The 15,557-nt window shown below is 45.3% G+C and overlaps 1 protein-coding gene and 1 non-coding gene across 8 annotated transcripts in view; one reads left to right on the top strand and one right to left on the bottom strand.

The window, feature by feature from the left end:
• Positions 1 to 15,557, top strand: part of RPS6KA2 (ribosomal protein S6 kinase A2) — a 404,289-nt gene that overhangs the window by 148,048 nt on the left and 240,684 nt on the right. The gene's annotated exons all lie outside the window — the stretch shown is intronic.
• On the bottom strand, positions 3,266 to 3,337 carry TRNAE-CUC (transfer RNA glutamic acid (anticodon CUC)). The gene has a single exon. It is a non-coding gene; the product is annotated as a tRNA-Glu (tRNA).

Genomic DNA, 15,557 nt, shown 5'->3' with positions numbered 1-15,557 from the left:
AAGTAAAAAAGCCGAACGTGTTCAGTGAAGGCTGGAAAGAGACGGGCCAGCCCTGTGGATGCAGCAGGAGGGATTGGAGCTAGGCATTCCGAATAGGTAAGAATCAGAGGGTAGCTGAGAGCCAGCCCAAGAATGGGAAACAATTGAGAGTTAAGGCTTTCAGGCAGAATTCTCAGAGTACACTTGGGAATCAGTAAATGGACCAATGCAGCCGAGGGGAATGGCTCAAGTAGAGGAGCAGCAAGAACCGAGTCAAAGGACACTGCAGAAGTTTTGTTGGACAATGGCACTTTGGGCAATTTTGATTTTATGCCTTGGCAATGAAGACTGCCTGGAAGTTATTAAACCAGAGGATTATGTGAAAATAAACAGTTAAAGAGGGAGAAACTAGAGTCAGAAGGGGACCATGACTTTCCCATCCATGAAATTAGTCTGTCACTATTTTTTTTTTTTTTTGACATTGCAGGCAGGCTCTGGGAATCGAACCCAAGTCTCCAGCACAGCAGAGAGAATTCTGCTGAGCCGCTGGCACATGGCCCAGTCTGTCTCTATTTTGAGGCGATTTGTCAGTACCGTGCAGTTTCCAGCATACAAGTCTTGCACATATTTTATAAGACGTACCCTCAAATAGTTCATTGGGAGCAATTGTAGATGGTATTGTGTCTTTACTTCCAGCATTTACATGTTCCTTGCTAGTATATGGAAACATAATACATTTTTTTTCATTTGAATATAATATATTTTTTGCAGCATTAAAACCATGAAGATAAACAGCCATAGATTTGTATCAGGAAGCACACAACTTTCAAATGTGCTGTTTTTCACAAGTAATTCAAGTACAGCATTATTATTATTTGGTACTAGATTTGAAGATTCTTCAGCTTTGGGGCATTTAGTAACATTAAATTCATTGTCCAGTCAGGCAGAGCTAAGAAATTCAAAAGCTGTTTCTTTTTCTTCTCCCAGTTCCTTTGCAGTAAGATCCATCTTCTCAGGTGAGAAATCATCAATGGGGGACCCTCAGAAACTCCTGGACATTATTCTTGATCACAGCAGGGAACAAGCAGAGTAGACCATCAGGAATACGTAGGAGTTGGCATCAGAGATAACACCTGCCTCAGTTTGCAAAAGCTTCCAGAATGCAACATACCAGATATGGGTTGGCTTTTACAATGGGGATTTATTATGTAACAAGTTTACAGTTCTAATGCCATAAAAATGTCCAAACTAAGGCATCCAGGAAAAAATACCTTGACTCAAGAAATACCTATGTGTCTATGACACCTCTCGGTGGGAAGGCATGTGGCTGGTGTCTGCTGGTCCTTTGGCTTCTGGCTTCAAACAGCTTCCCAAGAAACATTTTCTTTTGGCATCTCCAAATGTCTCTGTCTGTGTCAGCTCTGAGCTTTTCCCGAAACAGTTCCCCCTTAAAGGACTCCAATAAGTAGATTAAGGCCCACCTTGAATGGGAGGAGACACATCTCCATAGAAACCACCCAATCAAAAGGTCCCACCCACAGTTAAGGGGGTCACATCTCCATGAAAACAACTTAATCAAAAAACATCCCACCTTAAACATGGCTTTTCTGAGGAATACAGCCATCTCAAACCAGCCCTCTCAAACACCAAATCCCCTTCCTTGCAATTTCATCTTGGCTTGGTTGACATCTGGATACTGAATTGAGGAATGGTTTCCTCAGGTGACAACATTATTTACATTATCAGCAGTCACACCAAATTTAAGAACACTTTGAGATTTACCTCAGTTTTGACCCAAACGCACCAAGCAACTGAAGTTTCCCTGGGGACGGATGGAGCCAACTTTGAGCAGCGAGGCAGTTAGCATGGGCTGGGTTTCCCATGACGACAGCTTTAACTGACTTCTTGGCATATTTTTCTAAGGCTGCACCTTGGACTTTGAAACTTAAAACTTGTAAGTTTCTTGTAGATGCTCCTTACCAAGTTGAGGAAATGCTCTATTCCTATTTCCCTGAGAACTTTTATTATGAATGGATATTGGATTTTGTCAAATGCTTATTCTGCAACAATTGATACGATGATGTGATTTTTCTCCTTTAGTTGGTTAACGTGGTGTGTGACTGTGTTAGCAGCGTTCCCCAGAGAAACAGAACCAAAAGGAGATGGGCCTTGCAGGCATTTCGTGGGGCTTTTTCTTTTTTGTGTGCCCACTGGTATTTTATGGGTTGCTGGTTTCTTCCGCTCCAATTCTGGCAAAAAGAAAACACAGGGAAATCACCACCATGTCATTCCTTGGGTCCTGAAGTCTTGCTGTTTGCCTTTTTCTCTCCTTTTTTTATTTATATGCAATGTCCTGGGTTTTAAATTGTACTTAGTGGGAGAGTTGGGAAAAGTGCATCATCTCCAGCTTCCTGGAAGTGGAGTGAAAGGTGGTTACACAATATATGTACCTCCAGGATATGACAAAAAGGGCCAGTACTTGACCACACACTTACACACACATACACACAAATGCAGGTGGTAATATGTACACATTATAATCTACTGAAGAATACAGAGGAAACTGTGTTGCACTAGGACAATACATCCTGGAGCTGAGAGCGATATTCGAGAATGATCTATGTGATGGAACTGATATAAAGCCACAGTATGCTACCACGATTATGATTGCAGGCTACTTGAAATACCTCAGATTTGGAATAAGGCTTTACAGAAAAAGACAAAAATGAACTGAATCCTTCAGATGTTCAGAGATTCAAGTTATACATTCTTTAATTGACATGCCCATGATGGCACCATAAGAGAATTTCTACAACAGCAGACCAGGAGACTGGTAAAGAAAGAAGAAAAAAAAGATGTTTTAGAAACAAATATATTAAAATTAAGTTGCTGATTTGATCAGTATTCACTGGGACTGCAAATATTACTCTGTATTGAGGATTCTGGTCAAATAATAGAATGTGCTATACTTGAAAATTAAAACCCTCCCAAATTTTTAAAGATGTCATTTCCAATCAGAAAATCGTGGCTGTTTTGTACACAATATGGACCTTTGCAACCCCTGATTTGCTTTCATCTGTGATAAGTCAGAGGCAGGTGGAAATGGAAAACCCTGTGTTTGATAGATACTTCTTGATGATAATTAAATCCATCCTTGTGAATAGAAGGGACATTTATGTACCTATAAATCAGTGAGATGATGGGACCAGGAAGATAAATACAGCTGACTAAAGAATGCCGCATGATTTATTTTCTTTTTCTTTTTTTTCGGGGGGGGGGGGGTGGGTGCATGGTCCGGGAATCGAACCCGGCTCTCCCACATGAGAGGCGGGCATTCTAACCACTAAACTACCCGTGCGCCCAGGATTTATTTTCATCCCTCTCTTCTTTTTTGTTATTTGACGTTAACTAATCCTCTTAACCCACCCATACCTCAGGTTCTTCCACAATTTCATTTAAATGTCTGGCTTTTCAGATAAATGGGGGGGGGGGGTGAGGGTAAAGGAAAGCAATGATTAGAAATAGAATTTGATTTGTGGTCAAGGGAAAACCCAAAGCAATCTTTAGAAAATACCAAATATTTATCTTTAAGTACATGTCCTGTGTTTATTTCTGGATTATCAGGCAAGCATTTCTATTCTTCCAGTAATAAAAGTCATGATCTCTTACATTTATTCCACCTTGGAGAGCATTTCCCAGGCATGATCCATCACATCTTCACAGCACCCCGCCGAGGTTCGCAGACCCGCATTTTCACCCCTATTTTAAGTGTGAGGAAAGGGAGATGGTAAGGATAAGTGGTGCGTAAAGAAGATGCAGATAGACAGAAGGGCAGAGTCAAAAATGCAGCGACTGGCCTGGGCTCGGGACCTGTGTCGTATGTGTCATCCTGCTCTGATTTTTCTCCTTTGACGTAAGACACATTGGGCAGATTTTACCTCTGACTCTCACTTGTCCAGTTAGCTACATAACTAGCTCAAGGTATTCCACAAAATTTAATAAATATTAATTCTGTGGTATGATTCACTGTTTTGGTCATTTGTGACCTATGAATATCGATGGTGGAGACGTCAAATTGGAAGTGACGTATTCCAAGTACGTAACTGAACTTGAGAGGACAAAGGCTCAGTTGTGCCGGAGGTTACTCATGGTGGGAAAAAAGCCTGTTCATTATTTAGTCTTCAGTAAGGGTTTGCCTGTTTCATAAGAGAGGACATTGCTAGATTCCATGCACCTTTGTTTATATTAAAAATGTTCAGTATATAAGGTGTTGTGAAGCACCTTCCACGTTCCTAGTTTTACACCAGCCTCATAAGGTGGGGCCAATAAGGAATTGGCCTGGAAAATGAATAAGAAGTGCTTCTGTTTACAGTAATTTTTTTTTTTTTTGCATCAGCTTAATTGTTTTTAGCATCTTGATAAAGGCGAGTATTGGGATTGGCTTAACTTTTTGAGTGTTGAGGCTCTTCTTTAGAGAATGCAACTAACTATCCTTAAAGTGATTTAACTCTTCTGTTTGATATCACACTTAATCCTGTTATGTTTCCAACAGAATTAGGACATAATTATAAAAATATACCTAGTAATATTAGTTTTTGTTTCAAATCCAGTTAAGATGAATGCGAATATTTTAATGAACTAATGCATAAATGTAAACGCAAAAATGTAGACACCTATCCTAGAAAATATTTTGCTTTTTAACAACAACAAATTCTTTTCTTCTTTAAAGGATGAAAAGTAATCATAATCATAATCACAAAATAATATATTTGCACTTTTATGATAAATTTTGTCAACTGCTCGATCCAATCCCTTTCCACTTCCTAGGCTTCAATAATTATCCTTATTTGTTAGCGTCTCCATTCTGTACTTCATCCTTCATTTTCTCCCATATCATTTAAAATGTGCCCAGATATAAATCCAGATATTTTAACTTTTCTGCATCTCCCCACTGCTGTCACCCTATATTTTGCCTCGTCCCTCGCCACTCCACTGAAATTGTTTCAGGAAGCAATCTCCATTCTTTTTAATAATCTAACAGTATTTTCTCATCGAAAATAATGCTGCACTTTTGAAAACTGATCCATCCTTCTTGAGGGTGTCCAGGCCAGATCCCTGTGGCCTGTGGATGGCTGGGCAAGGCGGGGGCTTCCAACCCTCCTCTCTGCCCACAGCTGCCACCTAGTTTCCGGCCAGTCTATTCATCGGCCCCGTTTTTCCAGCTGCCCGAGCCCACTGCCCGCCGCTGCCTCAGTGAGGCCCGTGCGGTGGTTTTTAGACACTTACCAGACCACAGCATACTGCAAACATAACTTACGTGCCCTGGGAAAACCAAAGGTTCCTGTGACGCAGCCCGGGCCCATTTGGGCTGGTCTGGGACTGAGCCCACAGTCTCCACGCTATGCCTGTATCTAGAATAACTGCCACTTGTCTGTGATTGAGCGCATCCTAAGGTTTTTTCGGGGTGGACAGTCCTTTCCCAGACGTGACCTCAGCTCTACTACACAAAATCAAGTTCCAGTTCCTCAACTCTGTGTGAGAAGCGTAAGCCAATTCCTTCTATAAAATGAAAATAATAAGACCCATATTTAAATTCTTCTGAAGAAAGCAGGTAGAAGAACTGAAAGTAATTTCATAAAACTAATGTTACCTGCGGAAATATTCAAACTTAATTATTCCATTTCTTAATCAGCGAGTAGAACAATTATATCCTCTCATAATTTCTTCCAGCCTCTTTTTTTTTTCCCTGAGTGGGAAAAAATTAGCATTGTATAGTAGAAAGGTACATATAAGGCCAATTGACTTGCAAAAAGGAAATTGGAAGCTGCCAGCATTTCTGAGTTGTAATCACAGTAAATAGAACTTTCCATTCTCCTAAACAAATCTCTGGTTCTCTGGTTTCACATATATGTCACTTTTTTATTATTCTTCATATTTCTCCTATGAAGAATTTTTGAGCTACCAAGAGGAACATTTAAGAAGAAAAGAGGGTGTATTTTTAATGGTGCGGGGTATAAAAGAAATGACTCACCACTCCAATATGCCAGCTTCTTTCAGGTACACAGTTGAGCTGCTTTAGCTTTGATCATAAACTAACTCCCAGTCAAGGCTGGGTCTTTATTTAATTAATGGGGTGGTTTAGCAAGATCATGTTCCGTGCTTAATAAGGAAGGTGATATCCATATTTATTTTAAAAAATTGTCCCCAACCAATGTTAGTTGAACCCTCTGTACAAGATAGAAGTTCAAGCAAAGCAAAATATCATCTGTCCTCTGGAGAAACTTATCATCCAGTACGACTTAAGGCATAACACACAAAAAATGATATTTTAAAATGTGCCCAGTCATTCCCCTAATAAAATAAGTGCGGAGGGAATTATAAACAACACTCCATGGCTGCTGACATCTTTATATGAATGAACATGCTGTGGATAATGAAGCTAAAATTATACCAGAGTGGGGTAAACATGCTTCACGTGTATTTGTTGTTTAGATGGCAGTCATGGTTGGAAAGTGATGGAAAAGTCATACCGCATTCAAAGGAGGCGGCTATAGCAGGAAATGAGACCCAACCTACATGCCCAAAGCAGATAACCGCCCGGGATATGTCCTTTCCACTCACCCGTGCATCTAAGCAATCACCAAGCCAGCGGATTTTACCACCACTTAGATCAGACTGCTCGGTCCTGCACCCGTGCCTCACCTGGTCCGAGCCATCTGTGTCCTGAGACTTGTCCCAGCCGCTTCGCTGCTCTGCTCACCCAGCTCCCTCCCCTGCCCCGTGCAGTCTGGAACACCGCATCCTGCCACTCACCCTAACCCAGCTCCCTCCCCTGCCCTGTGCAGTCGGGAACACCGCATCCTGCCACTCACCCTAACCCAGCTCCCTCCCCTGCCCCGTGCAGTTGGGAACACCTCATCCTGCTGCACACCCTAACCCAGCTCCCTCCCCTGCCCTGTGCAGTCGGGAATACCACATCCCGCTGCTCACCCTGCCCGTGCAGTCCGGAACACCACATCCTGCCGCTCACCCTAACCCAGCTCCCTCCCCTGCCCTGTGCAGTCGGGAACACCGCATCCTGCCACTCACCCTAACCCAGCTCCCTCCCCTGCCCTGTGCAGTCGGGAACACCGCATCCTGCCACTCACCCTAACCCAGCTCCCTCCCCTGCCCCGTGCAGTCGGGAACACTGCATCCTGCCACTCACCCTAACCCAGCTCCCTCCCCTGCCCTGTGCAGTTGGGAACACCACATCCCGCTGCTCACCCTGCCCCGTGCAGTCCAGAACACCGCATCCTGCCGCTGCTCACCCTTTAGGGTCCCACTCAATCAAGTAAACCCCGAGTCCCTCACCGCATTTCCACATTTCACACGAGTTCTCCTCAGCCGTCCCAGTTCTGCTGGCCTTCACGTGGCTTTGGTTGCAGGAGTTTATCTCAAACTCAAGCTTTGTCTGGTGTGTGTCAGCACCTTTGTTTTGTTCTGGGTCTGCATCTTGTTTTCCCACTCTCTCTCCTTTTACAGCTTGCTCTTCTACTTCTCTTTCCCCAGATGATTTCTAACTCACTTTGGCTTTAAAGGTTTCAGCTTTAATGATGTTTTCTCAAGGGAGACTCCCACGTCTCTTCGGGGCTATGCTAAGGCCTCTCTGCCATTCACTGCCGTAGCTCCTCAACTGCCAGCGAGAAGGACAATTACATCTGAACAGGAGCCTAACAGTTCTGTTTAGTGACCATTGTCCAACCAGCATCTTGGCGGCATCATGACAAGCACGGCCCCTCTTACTCACTGCTGTACTTCCAGAGTTTATTTCACAGCATAATTAATACATATTTCTCGAATAAATGGGTACTGTGTCCAGAACTGTAGAAACTAATAACACACCAACTGCATTGTAACTGAAACCCAGCTCGCAGGCGTGGTGACGAGGTCAGATGATGAAACCAGAGTCCAAAGAATTCTCTCCAGGCAACCAAGCCCTTCAGTTGTTGGTGGAAAAATACCTCAAGGCCATGATTATCTGAGAAAGTTGACATGTTAGTGTGAATTAATTGACTGAATCCTTTTCTATCCTGGTGGAAAAAGGAGGCATCCATTCATTTAAGAAACATTTATTGAGTGCCCACGTTAGTCAGTGGGGATGTGCAGTCAAAATTAGCAGGACTAGGACAAAGTAAAACAATGGAGAGTCACATGTCATGTATTTTAAAATACTTAAAAGTTATATATAAAATAAGTTATATCTTTCCTATCTCAATAAATATAGTTGCAGAAAAACACATTTTTTTTAAAGTATCAAACTATGGGTTTTCTTATGATTGAAAGTCAGTAAAATATCAAATATGACTATAGTTAGTTTTTCTTGCCCAGATCCGGGTGTTAGTAGGCTAGTGATATATGGATGAATAATAAAATTATAACATGTATCTCAAAAAATATTATGTTATTCCATAAGTTTTATTTTTCTTGTCTTAATTATATTGTCATAATCAAGTTTTTCACATGCATTGCATTTCATGGACACTAATGCCAAAATGGATAGCTTTTCTTGAGAACTGAAGTTAGTTTTTCATTCCATTTCATTTTAGAGAAATTTCATTCTGCCAAAAGCAGCTGAAATTGCCAATACACTTCCTTAAGCAAGTCTCAGATTTAGATATAAATAAACCATGAATTTTGCATATCATTTTCAAGGTTTATAATGAGGTCCCTTAATTGATCGTTATCAGAAAAACGCTACAAAATATTTTATTTCACCAGATAAAATTGATATCACTCTTATCACTATTTTCATCACCTCCTAAAACAAGACCTAGTTCTAACAGTAAACATTAAAGAACGCCCGCTACCCAGCGTGCATATCTGTCTAGGCCCGTGCATACACATTTAAAAGTAATATGAATTGCTTAACATCACAAGACATTCCTCAGCTGTCACAGGCAAGCCTTGCCAATCCCTAGAAATTCCTGGTTATTTCTTGGATCGTGAGTTGGAGGCTGAGGAGAAGCCCGGCCTGTGCATGGGCCTGCTGGGACGCAGGACTCTGACACGCCTGCGTGCTGCCCCCACCTGGGGAGGACGTGTCTGGGACCTGCTCCACCTTCTCGCCTGGGTGAGTGTGCCTCTGGCCCAATGCTGCCCCCACTCCGCAGCACCTCATTTGGTTTCTGTTTTGGAAGGCACAGGGCAAGAGTTCGGACATGTAGCTCGTGGTTCTGAGCAGCGTTCGTTGTGGCCGTGACTCTTCAGGGTCAGGGCTGGGGCTGTGTCCGCCCACTCTGAGAACTGTGCTCCTGGGCGATTTCTGTGTGTTTGTGGAATGCGAGGCCCTGCGAGGCCCTGCGAGGCCCTCCGAGGCAGAGGCCCCTCTCCCAGCGTTCATGGATGCGTAGCTCCTCTCCCTGACCCCAGAGACAGAGCACCTCGCCGAGCCTGCAGACCGGGAAGCGGAGATTGCAATGCAGCGTGCTTTGGCAGCAGACGGGAGCATCCTCCTCACCCATCCTTGGGGGGCCGGGTGGGGGCTCGTGGAAAAGGGATGTTTCTGCTGAGAGCAGACGGGTGAGTACGTCCTGGCCGGGCTAAAGGGGCCGGAGGCGAGGAAATGGACTCCATGTCGGAGGAGCAGGTCGTTGGAAGAAAGTAACATGTGGAGAAATATGGAGGTTTGGATGAGGCGAGCCAGGAAAGGATGAGAGAAGAGGTAGCAGACACCAGATGTAGCAGTCAGGGCTCTCTAGGGAAAGAGGACCAACAGCAGAGATGTGAAAATAGTAAGAGATTTTATCAAAGTGCGTCACACAACTGCAGGGATGCACGGGTCCAAATTCCTTAGGGCAGGCTGCAAGCTGGCACCCCCCAGGAAGGTCTTCGATGAGTTCCCCAGGAGAGGCTGGCTGGCTGAATGGGAGATGAAGGCTCTCTCTTCTGACTGCTGAAGTAAGCCCCCTCCCCCTTAAACGCCCAACTGACTGGCTCACACCTTTCTCACTGCGGAAGACTCTCCCCTCAGCCAAGAGCAGATGCAGTCAGCTATAGGCGGCGTCCACTGACTGATGATATAAGTCCACCAATGTCCTCACGGCCACAGTAGGCCTGTGCCTGCTTGACCAGACACCTGGCGCCAGCCCCTGGCCAAGCTGACACATGAACCTAACCATCACAGCAGATTGAGAGATGATGAGCCGTTTTAAGTCTCCATCCGAGGGCAGGAGGCGGCCCTTGAAGGACTGCCAGGTGTCATTGTCAAGGCAGCCTGGCTGTGCTATGGAGAATGGTTTGGAGATGGATGGGTATGGAGTTGGCAGGGCCCGTGGATAGTGTGCCGGGACCCAGGAGGGAAACGGGGTGCTCGTGGGGCTGCAGGGTGCAGAGGAGGATGGAGTGATTGTGCCATGTGGAGAACAAGGCGGGCGGGATGAAGTACCCAGCACAGCTCCCGTGTTTTGGGCCTGCGTGCCTGGGGCTGGAGGCGGTGCCATCACCACGGCAAACCAAGCAGATCGGGAGCCGCCAACTTGCTGAGGAAGAAGATAAATTCGATTTTGGACACTTTGAATTTGAGTTGGCTATTTGGCATCCAGAAGAGCCCTTCAGCAGGGGAATTCCTTCTGGAGATCAGGAGGCAGAGCTCAGAAATAACATATAAACACCATGGAAAGGTAAAGGATTCCCATTGTGGGGGTGGGGTGGGGCGGAATTAACCCAATCCTCTTGCTCTGGCCACTTCACAGACAGTACCTGGCAGTGTCACGGCACAGTCACCCAGCAATTCCGATTCTGAAAACTCAGGAGTCCAACTCCACGGAGGCTGAGCGCTGCCCTTGGCAGTTTCAAATACATTGCCCGTTTGATCAGAGACGCTGTCTTTGGTTCTTCACCATCTGCAGAAATGTCCCTCTTTTAACAGTTTAGATACTGCCCCGGCGGTCCTGGCAGTGAGCTCCCTGCAGCGAGAGACCTTGGCCAGGTCCTTCTCATTTGAGAGGCGCGAGCAGGAAGGGGCTCCTTGAGTCTTCCGAAGGAGGTGGGAAATTTTCAGTGAGTTCACCTAAAGGGAAGAACCTGGATATTTCATTCTTCAAAATGAAATAAAGCAGCTGGCTTCCATGTGGGTCAAATGAGCTGTCAAAGGAAATTCCTACGCAAGACGGGGTTTCCACACATCTAATAAACAAGGTGTGCATGTGGCAGGGCAGGGCTTAACCCTCTGCAGTGACTTGTGGAATGAGCCCTGGTTATAAAGATGTTCTCTGTCCTCTTGTTAAAAGTGATGCATAAATTCCTGATAAACAGCAGCGTGAGATAATGCAGGGTACTGACACCAATTAGTTTTGTCACTCCACAAAATGCTGAAACTCATGAGTGAGTGAGAGAGGGATATCTTTGAGAGGCAGGATAGAGAGACGCTCGTGGCTAAGCGGGGATGTAAAATGAGGTTCTCACTCCTTCCCTTAGCAAGCCAGGTGAGCGACTGTCAGCCAAAAGGTGGGGTTGACCAAGGACACGGTGAGTGGAACCTGTCTGTTAACAACTTCTTCTATTCTTGTTGGAAAGTTGCAATTAGGCTGCTCTTGGGGAAAGCACAGAAGCAAAGCCCGGTGGCCATGGTCGAGCTTCAAATCCACGGGCAGGTGTGTGGACAGAGGGCACAAAACCACACAAGTTCAATCAGCCAAGCACGTGCCTTAAAGGGCAGGTGGGGTGGGAAGTTAATGGTCCAGTTTTGTTTTATTTTGTTTTTTAAAAACAGCATCATTATACAATGCCTGGGCCATTTTATAAGAAGTTAGTGTGCTTTAGATAAGTGTGGCCACAGGTTTGGAGAGAGATCCTGATTTGATGGGCCAAAAATCCTGATTCAGGCACTGTGAGTCCTCCTCCGGCTTCATGGTTAAGAATCTGTGCCCTTGGGTCCACGGCCACCCTCCCCCGGGCTGTGCTTTTTAAACAGGGCCCCTATGCATGGCAGAGAGAAGAAGTGTTTTAAAAGGACACAAAGTTTCCAGAGGAACTGTATAAATAACAATATTAATAAAGAGAATCACTTTTTGCTTATGCCAGCACCTAATTCACAGCCCATTCGGGATGCAGAAGAAGGGGATGACTCTTCTGGATTTCACGACAGGGTTGGAGGGTGTCTCAGTGGCAGCAGCACCCTCGGGGAGCTTCCTGTCCCCTCTACCTTGTGAACTTCTTGGTGCCTGCCTCTGATTTGGGCTTCGCTCAAGACAGGCAGCCTTGCCGTAAAGCAGGTGGCCACCTGGCTGGATGTGCCGCCCAGTGGAAATCGCAGTCCCTATATTAAGTAAGTGACCCCGAGGTGTTGGATTAAGTCAGTTACTAAAAGTGACATTGATATGCCATCTCTGTGAGGAAGCGGCTCCTTGCTCTCCTCCGACTCGCGGGGAGACCGAGCGAGGCTTGGGCTGAGTGTGGCTGAAGCTCGCTGGAAGGTCTGCTCCCCACGGCGTGCAGCAATGACATTCTGACACTTTGAAGACCAAGACTGTGCTGTCCCCTGGCCAAACTCATCGTCATTTCTAACTTTAGCGGTATGATCTCTCTCCTCCGCCAAGCCTTCTCGAAAGTCTACGGGGCACTGTTAGTAAGTACCCTTGCCCGTGTTGTTAAAAGGCACTTTGGAACGTGTGGTCGTTTTTTTCCTTTTTGAAGTGACCCCTAGCCTACTTGGAGACCAAGCAGGCAAAGGCAGTCAGGTCACTGGTTTCTTTTCACCGTCAAATGACATTTGTACCTTTTCTCCTTACCTCTTAATGTTTTACTTACTAGGAAGCAGGATTTTTTTTAAAGTTCAGTTTCCCATGTTTTTCTGTCCCTGTTTGAGGTTAAAACTTGTTCTACTCTCCTTCTGTTTTTCTTTCCCTTTTGCTTTGCAAAAGTTTCCTGCGCTGTGCAGTGTCTCTTCTCTCTCAAATGTTATTTGATCTCATCCCTGCATTTGCAGAGGCTCGGTCCCCCTCACATGTCTCTGGACAGATAGTGACTTCTGGGTTGAGATGCTCAAATGCTCACTGCAAACTTCTTGTCATTTCTTTTGCTTGGGCATGTTTTAAGAGAGTGGGGATTTTAGTTGACACAGAACTGGAGCCCAAAAGGGAAGGGAGAAGCTCATTTCTTTCTTACGACTCCTCCCCTCATTTCCCTGCCTCCTTCTTTCTTTATGCTACCCATCCAACCTCCTGCCATTCCTCCCTTCTCTTCCCTCTTCTGACCACAGGCGCCGGGAGGGGACTCTGTGCTCACCCTGCCGTTGCAAGGCCAAGCCCACAGCTTCCGCACGCCCACAGCTTCCGCACGCCCACAGCTTCCGCACGCCCACTGCTCCCGCCCTCCCTTGCAACACCCGTGAACCAGATTGTGTCCCCGTCGGCTGGCCATTCTTTCCCCCCAGTGCAGGATGCCATGTCCTGTTGGCAAGCCTGGATGTAGGGGGTGATTTCATCGGTGAACAGCTGGTCACTGAGTGCCACGTACAGCTGCACGCGAGCCCGTGCCCTGCTCAGTGTCCTTCTAGCTTTCTATGATCCTTGATCTTCTGTGCCAATCTTTGTTTTTTTTGTTAGCATTTCTATTTGTTATTTATTTACTTATTATTTTTCTTTCCTTATTTTATAGTATATGAGATGAGTAAATAGATAATTACATAAATAAATGCCTGTGATCTGCTTAGCATGGCTCTTGGGTCACTCGAAGAGCCCCAAGCCTGAGGACCCCCCAAGCCCAAGGGCCCCCCCCACCTAGGAATCCTCCAATCCTTCTGAAGATAAATTGTTCAGGTAGGGGGCCCTCAGAAAATGTCACGTGCCTTGTGGTACATAATGGACAAATAAATAATGGACCTAAGGTGGTAGGCAGACACAACATACAGGAATCTGGAGTTACGTGGGTGAAACACTTCAGAGAACCTCCTGGAGGGGGTCAGAGTGCACACGGCTTTGCAGAGCCCAAGACTTTCCGTAGGGATGAAGTTCCAGGCTGCAAGAGTTGTGCTGGTAGGAACCTGGAGGTGAGAACTGCATGTCTAAGCGAGAGGCTGCCAGGCTGCCTATCATTTTGTGTCAAGGGTGCAGTAAAGATATGGCTGGAGGCAGCGGTTGGCACTTGAGTGGGTAGTGACATACTAGAGAGCTGTTTAACTCTTGTTTAAGGGGATGTTAGCCTGGCTGGTACCACGCTGCATGAGAGGGGGCAGGGATGGACAGCAGGAAGTGTTTTGGGAGGTTGTCATAGATCATAATGCGAGTGGGGCCCAAGCTGGCCTGAGAGTAATGAAAAGAGGGGGGACGGACTCCAAGAGAGCTCCTGGAGTCAAATCCTGAAAGTACCTTCCCTGAATACTGAAATCTGGGGTCCAGATCTTCTCTTGCACACTGTAAAAGCTACATTGTATATTTTTCCTTTTCATACCTAAATTCTCATGGCTCAAATATGATAACCATATATACAAGGAGCATTATTGTCTTGCAGCTGAATTCAGATTTCCCAAAATGAACTGGTGATGCTTAAATCTTCCAGAACCTAAAGTTTTTCCATGTTTATGGTCATTATATTTAAAAGCCATCAAGAATACATTATATATACAGTACACTGTTAATTTTGATAGCTACTGTAGACCATTGGTAACCATCTTTAAATTAATCATACATTTATTAGTGTGTTCATTCCACTAATGTTATTCATAAAATGTCATCATGGAGATGCGCCTGCCCAATGGAAAGTCCATTATCATCTATTCGTGCCAGGGGTATGCAAAGATGTCTACGATGAGAGATTTCCCTAAAAACTTTCAAAGAACAGATCTAGGTCTTCGACCAAAAGCACATGGGCTCACATTTGGACCTGTGGCCACTCACATCTGTACCATCCACTCTGCCACAAGGAAACGGGTCACTTCCAGGACTGCCCTGGCACAGAAACAGCGTTTGCTAAATTCCTGCTTATGACCATTTTATAGATGAGGAAACCGAGGCTTAGCCTGATGATATAACTTGCTCAAGTTATTCAGATCCTAAGTTGTGAAACTAGGATTCTGTGCAGTCGTCTAACCCTGGGGTGTCAGCCGTTCCCTAGTGCTGCCTCCCAACACAGAAACTCAGGTTTTACAGGAGAGAAAAACCAAAGCTCAAGGAATTAAATGGATTCATCTGACGCTGCTTTGCCTAGTAAATGGCAGGTGTCTTTTAACACATGGCGAGGTGTCTTCTCTTTTAAGCATCCTAGAACTGTGCAAAACTGTGTGCAGCCATCTGGACACAGTTCTAGAGCAAAGAAAGTGGTGAATCTGATTTGATGACAGATGATCTTGATGGAAACTATTTGTTTTTCTGTGTTGACATATCCATATTTCCACATAAGCTTTGAGGTTATGATGGCGTCTTTAAAAGAATAGACCAGTCCAACCCTGACGTGGCAGCATGGAAGGTTTCTCTAGCATCTCTTATGTAAAGAGGTCTAGGAGAGAGGCCTCTGGTGTCCGTGTCAGATGCTCGCCACGGGCTTCAGAGCTGTGACATGCCCCACGTGGGCAGGGGTCCTTGACTCAAGGGTTTGTGGTA

Source organism: Tamandua tetradactyla, chromosome 11 (genome assembly GCF_023851605.1).
Source record: "Tamandua tetradactyla isolate mTamTet1 chromosome 11, mTamTet1.pri, whole genome shotgun sequence".
Taxonomy (NCBI): domain Eukaryota; kingdom Metazoa; phylum Chordata; class Mammalia; order Pilosa; family Myrmecophagidae; genus Tamandua; species Tamandua tetradactyla.
This window is presented reverse-complemented; position numbering and strand designations above follow the sequence as displayed.